Source organism: Eretmochelys imbricata, chromosome 6, assembly GCF_965152235.1.
Source record: "Eretmochelys imbricata isolate rEreImb1 chromosome 6, rEreImb1.hap1, whole genome shotgun sequence".
In the NCBI taxonomy this organism is placed as follows: Eukaryota; Metazoa; Chordata; order Testudines; family Cheloniidae; genus Eretmochelys; species Eretmochelys imbricata.
This window is the reverse complement of record NC_135577.1, coordinates 53,827,734-53,845,395: the sequence shown is the minus strand read 5'-3', so window position 1 is coordinate 53,845,395 and position 17,662 is coordinate 53,827,734.

Here is a 17,662-nt window from a genome sequence, read left to right as displayed (position 1 = left end):
CCATTATATAAATGAAGGTAGTGACAATTCACAATGTGGACTCAGATACTCATTCAGAAATTGTCAGTTTTGCACATTAGTGAATAATTGAATGAGCATACATGTGGGGTGATGCATCGCAAAATGTAGTTTGTTCAATTATTCTAACAATTGGGGGGAATTTACTACTATAACTTCATAATATATTAGTAAATATTTTATAGTATAATTTATGAAAATAATAATGCCTTACAAGTGTAACCCTTCTGCCAGGCCAAGTTGATAGCAGCAAGGGCCGGGTTCAGTACACAGGGGTTCCCTCTCATTAAAGCAAATGCAAAACTGGCTCGAGCCCCACCCAGTGACCTGGGAAAATCTTACACACCCCCTGGGCGCCTCAAGGAGGCAATACTTCCCCTCTCGCAAGCACGGCGTCTCGGTGTAGTAGAGAATCTTTAATAACATGAGGTAAACAACATCAGCATTAAATTGGGGAAACACCACAACTAGTGTTCATTAACCAAACCATGAACACCGACCCACCCCAGAAAAATTGGGCCACATCCTTTCCCTTAGGCCCTTGAGTCCCAGAACCCAAACGTCTCTTGAGTCCAGCAATCCACAAATCACCCAAAGTCCAAAAAAGTCCAGCCCCGGAGTTCAAAAGTTCATCTGCAGAGTGTTACTCCCCAGTCTGGCCGGAATGTGCCTGGGGGCGGGGGGGGAAAAGAGGTAAGGGGCACCTTACGTGTCCTGAAGCTGACTGCCCCACAGGGCTCTGCTCCGCTCCGCTCCACCACGACCGGCTCCGCTCTGCACAGCTCGCCGTCTCACGACCGGCTCCGCTCAGCTCGCCGTCTCACGAACACACCGCCGTCTCACGAACACACTGCTGACTCACGACCAGCTCCGCTCGCCGTCTCACGAACACACCGCTGTCTCACGACCAGCTCTGCTCCGCTCGCCGTCTCACGAACACACCGCTGTCTCACGACCAACTCCGCTCGCCGTCTCACGAACACACCGCTGTCTCACGACCAGCTCCGCTCAGCTCGCCGTCTCACGAACAGCTCCGCTGCACACTAGATCTTCCGGCTCCCCACTACTTGACACAGTGCTCAGTGATTTCAGCTCTCAGTGATTTCAGCTCATAGTAGTGGGAGCCTTAGTGCTGGTGCACCATAAGGCTGAAGTGAATTCAGCACAGTACCTGTAACAAAACTCTTAATAGACCCAAAATTAGCTCTGACATTCCACAGTGGAGAGAGACAGAGGTGCAATTGGTGCTTCAGGCCCTCACAAAGGGGCCTACACCACCAGGCACTAATACCTGTCTCAAGTCTCTCTCCATTCACAGAGTTTTGGAACCCATGTCCCTTGCCTAGCGAGTGCTACTCAGTTGATGGTGAGTCCTCCATCATAACAAAAAGGCCAAGTACAGTTCCAAGCACAGTTCCCATAATCAGGGTACTAACAATTTATTCTTCCTGCCCCAATAACAGAGACACTGGGGATCCCACAGCAGCCAAAGTGACCATTTGGGCAGTTATGGCCTCATTCTAGGCGGGGTGGGTGTGCCTATGCAAATGAGATCAGCCCCTGAAGTTCTTTTCCACAACTTGCCACACCTCACCACCAGATGTCAGGGTGGAGCCCACCCTGTCTCTGCTTACATCCTCCCCCCAGCCGAGACTTTGTCGTCCCGACAAATCACACCCCCTTTATACCAACTCATTGGTTTCCTCCAAAGGGCCTCAGGAAGCCCACTTTAGCTTCCACAAGCCTGTGTGCTAAATGTATTGGCTCCTCACTAGTCACCCCAGGTGCATCATAAGTTAACCGTTTCACTGGTCTTATCACCCTGTCTCGTCTATTGAGAATCTCTGTTGCCGAGGTAGGGGGAACATCCTCTTGAGTGATGGATGGAGAGGCTTCCCTGGAGGGTCCCTCGGCTACTGGCGTAGGCCCCTGCACTCCTAGTTCTAACGCTGGATGGTCCAAGGTGCCCAGGACATCCTCTACCTGTCTGTCCCCATTGTCCAGTAACCTGTGTGTGTCATCACAGGGGGGTCTCATCAGCAGCACCGGGGTATCAGAAAGGGGCCTAAATAGTTCCGCCATTGGGTTTAGGGCGGAAGAGGGAAAACTCTCGTTTGGTTCAGCTGATCGAGACTGAAATCTTGTCTCCATCCCAGGATACACCAGGGTTGTGTCTTCCTCCTCAGACTCACTCTCAGATGTGCAGAATAGGGGTAAGTTAGCTGCAGGGGGCCCACTGTCTGTGTTGGATGGCAGCTTTGGTCTAGCACTTCTGTTCTGCCCGGCTGCCCTGTCATGGCCCATCTCATAAGGGGTGCTTACCAATTCCCCCACAGGGAGCAAAAGGTTTCTATGCACCGTCTTTATTTGCCCTGGACTGTCTTCAGGTTTGATCTTGTAGACCGGCAGATCTCCCAGCTTTTCCATCACCAGGTAAGGTATTGCCTTCCATCTGTCAGCTATCTTGTGTTTGCCAGCAATACCCAAATTTCGCAGCAGGACTCTGTCCCCCGGCTGGAGCTCCTGCGAACGCACTCTAGCATCATATCGATGTTTGTTGCGGTCTGCGTTCTTCCGAGCCGCAGCGGTAGCTAAGCGATAAGCATCCCGCAGCTTTTCTCTTAGTCGGGATACATATTGCTGATGAGTTTCATAGCTATCTCCATCCTCTGATACACCAAAGCACAAGTCTATGGGTAATCTTGGTTCTCGCCCAAACATCAAGAGATATGGGGTGACTCCCGTGGCATCGTTCTTTGTGGCATTGTAGGCATGCACCAGAAATGCGACATGCTGGCTCCAGGTTGCCTTCTGCTCTGGTCGCAAAGTTCCCAACATATCTAATAGGGTTCGATTGAACCTCTCTGGCTGAGGATCACCTTGGGGGTGATAAGGCGTTGTCCTAGACTTTTTAATTCCTGCTATCTTCAGCACCTCCTTCAGAAGGTGACTCTCAAAATCCCGCCCCTGATCAGAGTGTATCCGAGCCGGGAATCCATAGACTGAGAAATATTTGTCCCACAATACTCGAGCAACGGTGGTGGCCCTCTGATCACGTGTGGGATATGCTTGTGCATACCGTGTAAAATGGTCAGTCACTACTAGAATGTTTCCAACATTCCTCTTGTCTACCTCTACAGACAAGAAATCAATGCATACCAATTCCAAAGGTTTGTTGCTGGTGATGTTCTTGAGATATGCAGCCCTCGTGGGCAGAGTTTTCCTTTGAACACATCGAGCACAAGTCTCACATTTCCTGCGAACATCTTCAGCCATTCGGGGCCAATAGAACCTACTACGAATAAGTTCCAGGGTCCTCTCCATCCCTAAATGCCCAAAGTCATCATGCAGGGCCCTCATGGCCAGGGCTCTGTACTTTTTTGGCAGTACTAGTTGTGCTCGTTGCTTTTGTAAAGAGTCGGTGGTCATTCGGTGTAGCACTCCCTGAATCAGTTTTAATTTGGTCCATTCTCTCAATAGTAGTTTACCCTCCGGGTTAGGTGGGACAACCGCAGCTGGGCTTCGCCCCTCCCTTTTGGCAAGTAGTGTATCACGAATGTCAATATCTTGCCGCTGGGCTTCTTGCCAGTCAGCCGCATTGACCATGGGCAAAGGAGATTGGTCCAATGCAATATAGTTCACTGAAGCAGAAGGCATGCATTCAGGGGGCAGGCCCAAAGCTTCTGCAATACATCCCTGAAGGCTCTCACAGGCCTCTGGCTCTCGACGACTCACACTGCAAATAGCTCTCACTCCATCTGTGGGTATCACAGCAACTTCTGGAGCCTGCGGACGCCTGGACAATGCATCTGCATCTACATTGCTTCTCCCTGATTGGTACTGAATGCTAAACTCATAGCTAGCCAATGCGGCCACCCATCTCTGCCCTGTAGCATCCAGCTTAGCACTTGTTAACACATAAGTCAGTGGATTGTTGTCTGTCCACACCTGGAACTGAGCACCATACAAGTAGTCTCGAAATTTCTCAGTGATGGCCCATTTCAAGGCCAAGAATTCCAGCTTGTGGGTGGGATAACGAGTTTCACTATCAGACAATCCTCGGCTGGCAAAGGCTACAGGTTTATGTTTGCCTTCCACTTCCTGGTACAGGACTGCTCCCAGACCCTCCAAACTGGCATCAGTATGCAGGATAAATGGTTTGCTTGGGTCAGCAAAAACTAGGACTGGAGCATGAGTTAGGCAAGTAATGATTTCTCGAAAAGCCCTTTCACATCTCTCATCCCACCATGGCCCAAATGGTGCAAAGGGGCCATTGTGTCTCTGCACAGGAGGCTTTGGGGACCTCCCCTTATTCTTGGACTTAGATTTGTTCTTGCTGGACTGATGTCCCCTGGTAAGATCATTCAGAGGCTTTACAATCGTAGCATAGTTTTTCACAAATCTGCGGTAGTAGCCACTAAATCCAAGAAAGGTCTTGAGTTCTCTATAGTTACTTGGACGTGGCCATGTAGTGAGTGCTTCTATTTTATCAGGATCAGTACTCACACCCTCTTGGGATACGATGTGACCCACATACTTCACTGAGGTTCTGCAGAACTGGCATTTGTCAATTGAAAGCTTCAGACCATAATCCTCCAACCTATCAAGCACTTTAAGAAGTCTTTCTTCATGCTCCTCTAAGGTTCTTCCAAACACAATCAGGTCATCCAAATAAACTAACACTTGCAGTAAATTCATGTCTCCCACAACTCTCTCCATGAGACGTTGAAAGGTGGCAGGTGCTCCAGAAATCCCTTGGGGCATGCGTTCGAACTGATAAAACCCTAATGGGCAGATGAAGGCTGTCTTCTCCTTATCTTCTTCTCCCAGAGGGATCTGGTAGTACCCACTTCTAAGATCCAACACAGAGAACCACTGGCTTCCCAGCAAACAGTCTAAGGCATCTTGCACTCGAGGCATAGTGTACTGGTCGACCACAGTACGGCTGTTTAGGGTGCGGTAGTCAATACACATCCGGATTTTCCCATTCTTTTTGCGGACTACCACAATGGGTGAGGCGTATGGGCTGCGGGACTCTGTAATGATGCCATTCGCAGCCAGCTCCTGAAGATGATGTCGCACATCTTCCATCTCAGAGAGGGCAATCTTCCTAGATCTCTCTCTGAAAGGTCGAGAGTCATGTAGTCTGATATTGTGCTCTACTCCTTTTGCACATCCCACATCCCACTCATGCAGTGAGAACACCTTGGATCTTTCACAAAGTTTCTTCCTCAGGCGATCTTTCCAGTCCTCGGACACTGGTGAATCTCCAAAGTCAAACTTTGCTGGGTCTATTGTCGGAACTTGAGTTTCACACTGGGGTTTTACAATCGACTCAGGCTCAAAGAGGTCTGCTATCTTTTGTCCTCGCCTCACAAAAATATCACGACTTGTTCCATTAGCAATCAGTATAGTCACCTCTTCCTGGGCTTCAGCAGGTAGGGTTATGACTCCACTAAGAACCAGCACTCCTTCAGGGAGCCCTCCCTCGGTCGGCTGCTCTACCACTGCTAATGTTCTCTGATTGCCTTTCAGGCAGGTACTCATGACAATCACCTCCTTTTCTGTCATTGCAGGCACCACTAAGGGGACCGGGCCTGCGTACCTCAGTGCTCCCACCGGCAAATCAGGCATCACTCTTTTTGCGTCCTCAATTTTTCTGTAGGCTGCGGCACAATGTGTGTGTATCACTAAGGTATTCAGGTATTGGTCCCCTGCTCGCTGTCTGCAGTAATCTGCAAGTACCTTAAAGAGGCTGGAGTTGGTCCCTATCAGCACGGACGCATCAGAGACACCTTTAGGGTCAGGGCATATTAAAGCTGCAGTGTCCACCTCCTGTCTTACCCCAGCGATCTCTTCTGGGAATTCCAGGTGTACAATGACATACCCCTGATACGGGTATTCATCCATGCTGAGACCACACAGGCCAAGCCCTGTCAAGGGCTGTATAGGCAGATGCATAAGCATCTGTTGGTAGAAAGACTGGAATATGATAGTCACTTGGGATCCCATGTCAAGCACTGCTCTACATTCTGTCCCTTCAACCTTTACAGTGACCTCAGCTCGAGGTCCTATCAATCCTGGTGGGATTCGGGTGGCATGATTCTTCGCAGGGGAGCCTCCAAACCCTGCAGGCCTAGGCGGCTCCCTTCCCAGGCCCTGGGGCCGTTTCCCGACTTTCCCCAGGTGGTCCTCAGCTTTTGGTATACTAGCGGGGGATTCTCTGCATTCTGACACCTGGCAGCAATGTGCCCATCCTGGCCACACCGGTAGCAGAAGAAGGATTGCCCTTTCCCAGGTTGCCGGGGTGGGGCAGAGGTTCTAAATGTAGTCTTCTGGACCGTGGTAATGGGGGGTTCCTTGTACGCTGAAGTCTTTGCTGAATCGATAGTATTCTCTAGTTCAGCCACTTTCTGTGTCAGGACCTGCACTCGTTGGGTAAGTTCCTCTTGAGGATTCACCATCAGCGCCTTGGGCGTTCGTATGGATGTTGTGGCAGTTGCCTGGTGTGGCTGAACCTCCCAAACCTCACCAGCTGCCTGCCTCTCTTCCTCCTCTCGGACCTCTTTTATCAGTCGAGAGTAACCCGGTGGATTGTCTTGGCGCTCCCTTAATCGAAGGTGGAGAAGGATTGGGTTCTGATATTGAATTCCCCTCACAATCTGAGCCAATCTAGTCCGGTCCATTTGCTCAACCGCTACTGCTCCCCTCATGATGGCTCTCTGTAATAATTTCTCCAACCTCTGTATGTAGGCAGAAACTTTCTCTCCCTTTTGTTGCCTGGCATTGAGGAACTTGCAATAAACATCCTCTGAGCCCTCGGTTCTCCCAAAGGCATGATCAAGGGCCTCTAGGCAGTCCTTTACCTTGACCCCAGGGTTACTGAGCTTCAGGGTGCGAATCACATCTAGGGCTGGCCCCCTGAGGCACTCTACTAGGCGCCTTCTCTTTTCAGCATCAGGTACTGCCCACTCCTGCAGCATTTCAGTGGTGTGTTCCAGCCAGGGTTCAAATGCTTCCTCCCCAGGTATTGGGGTGGGACCCCCAGAAAACAACCTCAGTTTACGATAGGGGCTTGACTCAGGGTGGGGTGGCACAACCTTCTCTAATGCTTGCCTCAAAGCCTTCACCCACTCATCAGGTGATGGAGCAGCCTCCCGGGTTGGGACTCCTGGGTCAAGGCCCAACAGACCCGGCATATCAGCCAAGGTCTTCCCCTCTTTCCCCAAAAAGGCTGACATTTTCTTTAAAAACTCCACTTCAGATGCAGGAGCTGGTGAGGGCTGGCTCCCAGTAGTTATTACCTTCCACTCACCATCTTCCACTGCTATCGTGCCTGGAACCTGTAGAGGGTCCACAGCCGACGGCAGCTCACACAGTACAGCAAAATCTCCGTCCTCCCTCACAAACATGCGCCCATGCATTTTACACTTACTCAGGTACTCAGTGGATGCCCTTAAGGCAGGCTCTATTGAGCCTTCATCGAATGCCTCCGGCACCCTGGTCACCAGGACACAGTTCCTAGGGTTAATATTCATCCCCCTGCACCAATCCTCTAGCAAATGTAGGGCCATTATACAAACTGTAATTTCTTTCCCAAATATAACAGATCAAAACAACAACAACCAGATTCTGGGTTTTCCCAATTTAATGACTCACCTAAGATGTGCTTGCGAGGGGTACTGACCCAGTCTCGATCCCGGACGAGCCCCCAAAAATGTAACCCTTCTGCCAGGCCAAGTTGATAGCAGCAAGGGCCGGGTTCAGTACACAGGGGTTCCCTCTCATTAAAGCAAATGCAAAACTGGCTCGAGCCCCCACCCAGTGACCTGGGAAAATCTTACACACCCCCTGGGCGCCTCAAGGAGGCAATACTTCCCCTCTCGCAAGCACGGCGTCTCGGTGTAGTTGAGAATCTTTAATAACATGAGGTAAACAACATCAGCATTAAATTGGGGAAACACCACAACTAGTGTTCATTAACCAAACCATGAACACCGACCCACCCCAGAAAAATTGGGCCACATCCTTTCCCTTAGGCCCTTGAGTCCCAGAACCCAAACGTCTCTTGAGTCCAGCAATCCACAAATCACCCAAAGTCCAAAAAAGTCCAGCCCCGGAGTTCAAAAGTTCATCTGCAGAGTGTTACTCCCCAGTCTGGCCGGAATGTGCCTGGGGGCGGGGGGGGAAAAGAGGTAAGGGGCACCTTACGTGTCCTGAAGCTGACTGCCCCACAGGGCTCTGCTCCGCTCCGCTCCACCACGACCGGCTCCGCTCTGCACAGCTCGCCGTCTCACGACCGGCTCCGCTCAGCTCGCCGTCTCACGAACACACCGCCGTCTCACGAACACACTGCTGACTCACGACCAGCTCCGCTCGCCGTCTCACGAACACACTGCTGTCTCACGACCAGCTCCGCTCCGCTCGCCGTCTCACGAACACACCGCTGTCTCACGACCAGCTCCGCTCAGCTCGCCGTCTCACGAACACACCGCTGTCTCACGACCAGCTCCGCTCAGCTCGCCGTCTCACGAACAGCTCCGCTGCACACTAGATCTTCCGGCTCCCCACTACTTGACACAGTGCTCAGTGATTTCAGCTCTCAGTGATTTCAGCTCATAGTAGTGGGAGCCTTAGTGCTGGTGCACCATAAGGCTGAAGTGAATTCAGCACAGTACCTGTAACAAAACTCTTAATAGACCCAAAATTAGCTCTGACATTCCACAGTGGAGAGAGACAGAGGTGCAATTGGTGCTTCAGGCCCTCACAAAGGGGCCTACACCACCAGGCACTAATACCTGTCTCAAGTCTCTCTCCATTCACAGAGTTTTGGAACCCATGTCCCTTGCCTAGCGAGTGCTACTCAGTTGATGGTGAGTCCTCCATCATAACAAAAAGGCCAAGTACAGTTCCAAGCACAGTTCCCATAATCAGGGTACTAACAATTTATTCTTCCCGCCCCAATAACAGAGACACTGGGGATCCCACAGCAGCCAAAGTGACCATTTGGGCAGTTATGGCCTCATTCTAGGCGGGGTGGGTGTGCCTATGCAAATGAGATCAGCCCCTGAAGTTCTTTTCCACAACTTGCCACACCTCACCACCAGATGTCAGGGTGGAGCCCACCCTGTCTCTGCTTACACAAGTACTGCAAAATCACAGTACTGTACTCTGCCATCACATATTTAATGAGAAGCAGGGAACATACACAGGTACTTAGAGTGTGAATTATAAAACCTGCAGATTAGTAAAGTGCAGGCTCTACTATATAATTTTTAGACTGTCACACTGAAGTTCAATAGTGGAATCAAATTCAAATCTAAGCTTTTCTAAAGTTGTATAGACTTTGTTTAGATTCAAGGTATGAAATCCTGACCCTAGTGAAGTCAATGGGAAAAGTCCCATTGACTTCCATGAGTCATGATTTCAACCAAGGTTCTGTTTCAGACATGGTGGACGTAGGGACAAGTTATGAAGTTTCCATCTATCTTCTTCCAGATTTTGGTAGGATTCAGGTATCAGCTAGAGTACTCAGTCCAAGACTATTTAGAATAAATACGCTCTGTTCACATGTATTTGAAATATTGCCCTTTCTTTATCGGATGGAATCATATATCTGTTCAAATCTGTGGGATCATGTTATCTTCTTGTGGATAAAGCCCAGGAAGCAAAATAAACTACCCAAGCATGACTCATCATTTATACTGGGTTTTCACTTGTGTTCGCTCCACCATTCCCATGTGCTGAGATGGCAGGTGTTAAAAATATATATGAAGGCTTTTGATTTTAGTTTTAAATTAAGATTGCTGGGATGAAAGGGGAGATGAGAATGTCACTGGATATTGTAAGCTTAAATATCAAATACTGGCAAATTACTTTCAGAAGTTTGTTAATTTATTTTATCTGATGGAACTAAGGTGTTTGTAAAGTGAAGCACAAATAAAGTAGTGAAAATAACTTCCTTTTTTGTTTCACTGGAATGAGGATTAGATCAGACACACAGTGTATAAATATTGTTGCAAACAGCTATGCAGGCTTTTTGAAACACAGCAACTTTATACACGGGGAAAGCATTCTTTATGTGATAGATTTATCAAGACGAAATGAAAATAGAATAAAAAATATCCTCCTAGCATTTTATTCTTTTATTGCTCTTTATCTGACAGAAAGAAAACTTTCTCTGCATAACAACTATTTGAAACAGAACCTTTTACTATGCTAAGTTATTTCAATTCACTTTTTGTAGAAATTCAAATAGGTTTGGAAAATGAAGGTACTGTACCATCTTTGGAACCATGATTATCTGGGGAGAAACTTTGTCAGAACTATGCAAGCTACTACTTTATAAAGGAAAATGCCTTCCATTTGGAGCTCAGTTGTTAAATGATTTGCTGCCTGTGGTATTGTGCTGCATTGGGGCCCAAGTTCAGCAAAGCTCTTAAACACATGCTTCAAAGTCAATGGAATGAAATTATCTACTTAAACTTAAGGGCTGTGCTAAAACAATGTCTTGGTGACTACTTACATCAAAACCAGGAAAATTGGGTGCCTATATATCAGAAACAACACAGAGACAGAGGAAGAGAATGGCCAATCCATGAAGAAGATTGGAATTAGATATCCCATATCTTAAGGAAATAAAAACATAATAGTGTATAACCAGCTTAATATGTAAAGCTATGCTAATAAATGTTTAACTCTTTTAATCATTCTTCATGAACCAATCCCTCCAGGTCTCTAGTCACTCCAATTACTTCAGTCACATAAGTTTGCTTCTATCAGAAGTTTATTTGAATGTCTTGGGTCAGCAAGGTTGGGCTGGAGATCACATGAGGAAAGACTCTCATATGATAATTCTCGAGATCCTATTTCCGTTTGAGATGGAAAGACAACAAAAAATGTTTGTCCAACGTATTTTTACACTTCTACTTCTGGTGCCAGCCATATCACAAAGCTGAATTAAGTTACAGAAACAATTCTAAAAAGAGTTCAGCTCTGGTTCAGCCTAAATTCTGGATGAAGATTCTTATTTTATTTGAACCTGTTAATCTAGCCTTAGTTTAAAATAATTTCTCACAAAGTGATAAGACAGCTGCTTCTCCAATTCATTGTCTACTACAGGAGCTCATGTAGAATAAAAATGGACCTAAGCCATGCATTTTGGAGCAAGATCTAAATTTCAATAAGTTCATAACCAGTGATTTGGTATGAATTAATGTTCTAGAGATGGCCCTGGATCACAGACCAAGGTACAGATCCAAACTTCTCCAAAGTTAGAGAGATCACAAAGTTTATATCTGGTTCAGATCAAACTTTAACATTATTTGAATAACCCATAATTCAGATACTCAAGCAGCCCTACTCTATGCACCCTTTATTTTAATTTGTTTTAGGAGACCTCAGGAAGTCAGTTATCTTGAAGGTTTTGTAACAAGCAGCTGGTAGCTCTCGGGGTTGATACTGTGGCTTAGGTTAAGACTTCTTTTTTTCAGTGCTAACTAGTTCAAAACAGGACTTAATAGATAAAATTACATCAATTTCAGAAGAGATTTCCAAACAAACATAACCATTTATTTTAAACTTTCTATTTAGCAGAAATGAAATTGTGCCACTTTTTTTAAAACGCTCTGGGAAGGCCAGATCTGGCAGCGTCTGTGAAAGATTCCATCTGTTTCCTCCTAGCAGAGCTTTGCTTCTTCCACCTGCATTTTATATTAGGAAATTACTGTATTTTCTTTTGAATACATTTGCTTGCTTAGATTTCTGCTTCTTCAGCACAGAAGTGTTGCTCTTTCCATTTGTGTTATGTGAGCTGTTTACGATTTCCTTTGTTTTGCACTTTTTCTTTGTTCTTGGTTTACGTGATTGCATTTCACTTGAGCTAACTGAAGACTCTCCTGTTTTAGAATACAATAATGGGCCCTGGTCTCGCATAACATATCCTAAAACTCCCATTTGCATCAGAGTGCAACGCATGCTCGGTCATAACCCTTGATTAGGTGGGTTTTGTTTGTTTGTTTTTAAATTGGGCTTAGGAAATAGAGAAAAAACATACAAAAATTGGGTGAGGGAGATAATCGATTGCTGACAGACAGAATGGAAGAGTAAAAAGTAGGATAGGGAGACACATCAACTTTCTTTCCTTTCAGTGATGGCACTGGAAATTGTTTTAAGTGGGTAAAGTTAAAAAGCTATTTAAAATACCTCCAGAATTCAGCTTGAATTAATTACTGATTAGACAGTGGCTCATCCAGCATTGCCCAAAAATCAAATTGGCTTTCTACTAATTAGCCAAAATGATTAATAAGCAAAACAATTACTAATCATATGCAGCAAAGTGGCTGGAAACTACCCCCTCAAGAGGGCAGCTCTGTCTGAAAAGCGAAGAGAATTGGCAGTTGCTAAGAAGGAAGAATGGCTGCTTGGGCAGCAGGGAGACTACAAGGATTTAGCAGTTGCAATCCTACTGTAGCCCCCACCCGCAAATCTGCTATGGAGTCCAGGTACAAATACTTAAATTTTCTCTGTGTAAAGCCTGCCTGCCTTACTTCCCTGCACTATGAATCTACCTTTCAGCACAAGGAGCTGAATTCAGGAAGAGTGACTCCAGCTCTGACTGTAATTTCATCTAATGAAATATGCTTCTTTTTCTGTGTGTTGTTTTCTTTTATTTTTTTTCTTTTTTTTTTTTTTAAAGAAGACATCTATTTTAAAGGAAAGGAGTAAAAATCAGCAGCACAGCCACTGGCAGAAAACAAATGTAATTGGCATATTCAAGCCAGCTGGTCCTCCATTCACATTTTGTATCCCAGCCTAGTCCTAAATCACCAAAGCAAGGAGCATGAGTATGATCCATCCAGCACTAAATTTCCCCACTGTATCACAATTACAGAGTAGAACTGCACTGAATAATTTTTCTCTTACCCTTTGAGTAAAATCACAAAGATCAATGCCCCCTAGGGTTTCTCATTTTTTTGCTGATGGCATAGTGGCCTAGCAGCTGCACATTTGTCCAGTAATTCCATCTATCTACCTCCTGGTTAAATACATGGCCAAACAATTATTCTTCCAATCCTCTCTGGCTGGGCATATTTTCACACAGTGACCTTAAACACAGATACCTCACAGTGAGTGGATACAATCAAATTCATTATTCGATTCCAGATGGCACTAAAAGAAACTTCCAAGTGTGTGGTACTAAGAGCATTGTTATTTCTTATGGCTGAAATCAGGAATTAAAGGATATAACTTCAAAAGGAAGGCCTCCAATTTTACTCTAACTTTGTGCCTGCCTTTGGATTGTGGAGACAGATCAGAGGACTTGGGTCAGGTTCTGCTCTCAGTTATACTTTTGAAATTATTTATTTATTTATTTTATTATCTCAGCAGCTTCAGTGGAGTTACCAAGGTGTAAGGGCTTGATTTTTATTTCTACTGAAGCTAATGAGAACATTCCCTTAATTTCAATAGAGGCAGGATTGGGGCATAGCCTAGTGCAGAAGTTTTGGTCCTTATTCCTATAACTAACTGATTTGATACATGGTTCACAGGAAACAACCCAGAAGTATGAGTTCTCATAGTAAAAGGCAAGAATGGCAAATTCTGAAAGCACTTCGTAAACATAAATGTAGATTGTACATTGTGTGGCTTTGTTTGCCTGTTGCATAAACCAATAATCAGTGGCTTTCTTATTAGAACGATAAAGACCTAAAGTAGAGAGATGATTGACATTAACCCTCTGCACTTAGCTAAAGGCCTGGTTGACAATGATTTATTGAATATTACAGGAACCTGCTTTTGCTGTTTCCTTCACAGCTAAGAATATGAATGTTCATTTGCATCTCAATTATCAATTCATTTGTGATAGTCTGTAGTGAATGGTAACAGATCATTGGAGACCACTGCACTTATAGACATAAGTATTGTGTCTCATCCATACACCACAATATTGCTTACCAACAAAACAGAACTTTACAGACTGTGTTCCCAGAATCAGAATCCAGATGAGACCAACCATATACTTCATTAACGTGTGTGATCAATATAAAATTCAGCTAAGGTTTCTCTCTGCAGCTGCTGCAAATTGTTCTTGCAGGTGACAGGTAGATCTATGGAATCTTGTTTTGTTGAGCCATTACGTGTTCAACCAGGCTTAATTCATTCCTGATAGCAGCAATGCATGTATTTGCACCTCCATTTAACCCTGGGCTATTCACTATCCAGCTTCCTCCAATTTTTTTTTCACATGACAGCAGCCTTTGGTCTCCAGTGTGACACTCCCCAGGGTTGTGAGGCATCTCACTATCAGCTGCCCTGAGCTGGAGGAAGTCTTGTCTCTGCCTGCTGAGACTCAGTTCCCTGAAACCACCAACCTCTGGGATTGCAAGTACTACCTTCCAGGCATCTGCAGATCTCGCTCTCTCTGCGCAGGTTAGCGATAGGCACACACCAATACCCAAGTTCTCGGAGTTTTCCTTTTAGTGTCCAGCCTCTTACCCATTGAACACTCACAGAATTACCAAGCCTTCTGTTCCCAAAGGAACAGCGCACACCAGCTTATTAGTTATACCTTTCAACACAGCTCTGCTAATCACAAGGCACCTAGATATATTTATAGTGAAAACAAGAATAAGTTTATTATCAAAAACAGAGATTCAAGTGATGATGAGTAAGAATATTGGAAACAAATGGTAACATATACAACAAAATCATAACACACTTTCTAGAGACTAAACTTAACTAACAAGTCATCCTCCTGCCTAAACAAGCTTCTCTCACTTAAAGTTCTTTTCAGTATTTTCAGCCGGACCCATCTTTCATTAAGCAAACTTGTTGTCTGTTACTTCTTAGGTGAAGGATAACAGGGTGCTTTCCTTATCCCCCAAACATACCAGAACAAACCTTTGATATGTACCTCAAGGTAGTGTCCCCCCCATTGTTTACTTTCACTTTTTTTCTTTGACGTTTTCACAATCTTTCATTATCATTTGTTTCAGACTGATGAGTGGATCCCCATTGTGAACTGTACAATATTTAATATACATATGACAGAGAGGTAGATAAGCATTTCTTGCCTGACAGAAATCCTGTTTTTCATCTTTCCTGATGACCAGACACAGATATTAAGAACATAATTTTCAATGTATATTCATAACTCCTTACGTAACATCTGCATGTGCATTTCACAATGATGTTGATGACCAGTGTGAAACCAGCTTTCATTAGAGAACTCTTGCGGTGAACTAGAATGTAAATACCAGATCCAGGAGATCCCTGTAACCCTTATACACCTCTGTGCCCCTTGCCAGTTGGCACTAAGAGGTTCCTGGGTCACATCCCGATAGGTGTCCCTTCTTCTGGCTTCTGGTGTCTCATGGTATCCCGCCCCAACCTCCCTGTTATACTTTGCTGTAATGTGCCTGATTTATAGCAAAGACTCACCCAAAGAGGGGTAATATACAATGGACATTGCATGGGAGACAGATTGTAATTTTCCAGAGTTCTGCACTATTACAATCACTGCTCTCCCTTTTTCTGTATGTTGCATTCAGTACTCTGTTCCTACAAATCCCCCTTTCAAAAAACTCCAGCAGTCTTCCAGGGATTTGTCTTGTTCTTTTCACCATTACTCTCTCTGCACTCTCCCCTTCACTGGTAAGTTTGTCTCATACTTTTTGTGTCTGTTTAGATTATTAGATCTTTGGTGCAGGATATATAGAGTATGGGCCAAATTTAGACTCACTGTGACAGGTTACTATCTATGGAGTTGCACCAAGTCTGGTTCTCGCCATATGTTTTTAAAGTACTTTTTACATTTGAAATACTATATGCATTTATTATTATTTATAATTTATATTAACATGTGGCTATTTTAGTCTTCCACACCAGTATTCGAATTAAATCTTGCTTCCTACAACTATGGCACAAATATATTTTAAGCTGTATTGTAAGTACAGTGGACTTGATGCACCAATTTAATTATACTTTTAAATAAAGCAGATAAGGGAAGTATTCACCCTGATTAGCTGCTGCTTTGCTGTTTCTACGGGCAACACTATTCTGTGACAGATGCTATCTTTAGGATACTTTGCCCTGGAAAACTCAAATCACTCTTTGAATCCTTTGTGGGCAGCAATAGTACTGTATATGACTTCAGTGAACTCTGCTCCCCAGAGAAGGGTTGTTAAAAAAGAGAAAGATTCTTACCATGTTTACAGAAGTTGGGAAAATAAAAACAGTTATATATAAATGAGGGCGAAAACACAAACACAGAAATTGTATAACACTTTTTGAGTTTACTTTTACCATCATCTCTGAAAAGATTTGGCAAAATATTTTTTGGAAGAAATGGTCACAATAGAAATATTCTGCTTTCCTTTTGAAAGCCTAAAATTGGCTTCAGGCTACTCTTGTGTATGTATTTGTCTTTGATTCCATATGATGCAAAGGGTGAAACAGCTCAATTTATGTTGAAAGCCTTTTGCAGTCTTTTGGGATAAGCAATAAATATTTAATAGAATTACTCAGATCCATGGCCTCAAATAATTGGCTTTTATTGTCATTAAATTGATCCTTGTTAAAAGTGGGGGGGGGAAGTGTGTTGGTGGGAGAGATTTTAATTTCTAATTCATGTATATTATCTTTAGCCTAAAAACCTCATTTTAGTTCAGAAGAGAACAAAGATTCTGTATGAGTAAACGCTTTGGGGATTTTTCACATCTGTAAATATGATATACAGTACAAGGGAACACCAGACTATGCAAGCCGTTGTCATGGTTTGCCTCAAGTAATTATATTACGTAGCCTTCTGTTATTGAGTAAATACTGTTCAAAGGTATATAGGCACCATAATGAAATGTAAGTAATTTATTGGAATTGTTGCATGTTGGAATTTAATAATGTGTTGAGGTTGTCAATTAACAGGCTCAAATTGAATTATTTAATAAAATATTATCAATGAAAGATTAATACAGCAGTATAAAGAGTACAGAAAAAAGTATGTTACCACTCTTTGTGTAAGGTGAAGACCTGATACCTGGATCCTCCTTCTGTACCTGATGGAATACCAACAATTTTCATTCCCAATCTAACTCCCAAACCTCTTTCCTTTTTAGGATGAGTCACAAATAAATTCCTTTTGTAAAAGAAGAATTACTTTCCCAGAGGTTTTTGATATCTTATTTTACCTCATTATTTATGGAATTTCTTTTATGATATAAAAGAATTTCTAATTCAATTATTAAGAACACCTGTTGTAATAAGCACTTCCTAATTAGTTAAAAACATCTTTAATGGGTCCTTAAAACATGTGATAACAAATATCCCTTGTCAGTTACAAAGTATACTTGGATTATAATCACCCTCTTATCAATTACCCAGTCTTGTTTGTTGTAACAAAGTTCTGCAGGTCCCTTCGTTAGTTTCCAGGGTTCTCTGCCTGGATGTCTAGGCTATACTGGAAGGTCAAAACAACAAGGAGTCCTTGTGGCACCTTAGAGACTAACAAATTTATTTGGGCACAAACTTTCGTGGGCTAAAACCCACTTCATCAGATGCATGGAGTGAAAAATACAGTAAGCAGTAAATATATTGCATCACATGAAAAGATGGGAGTTGCCTTACCAAGTGGGAGGAGGGGTCAGTG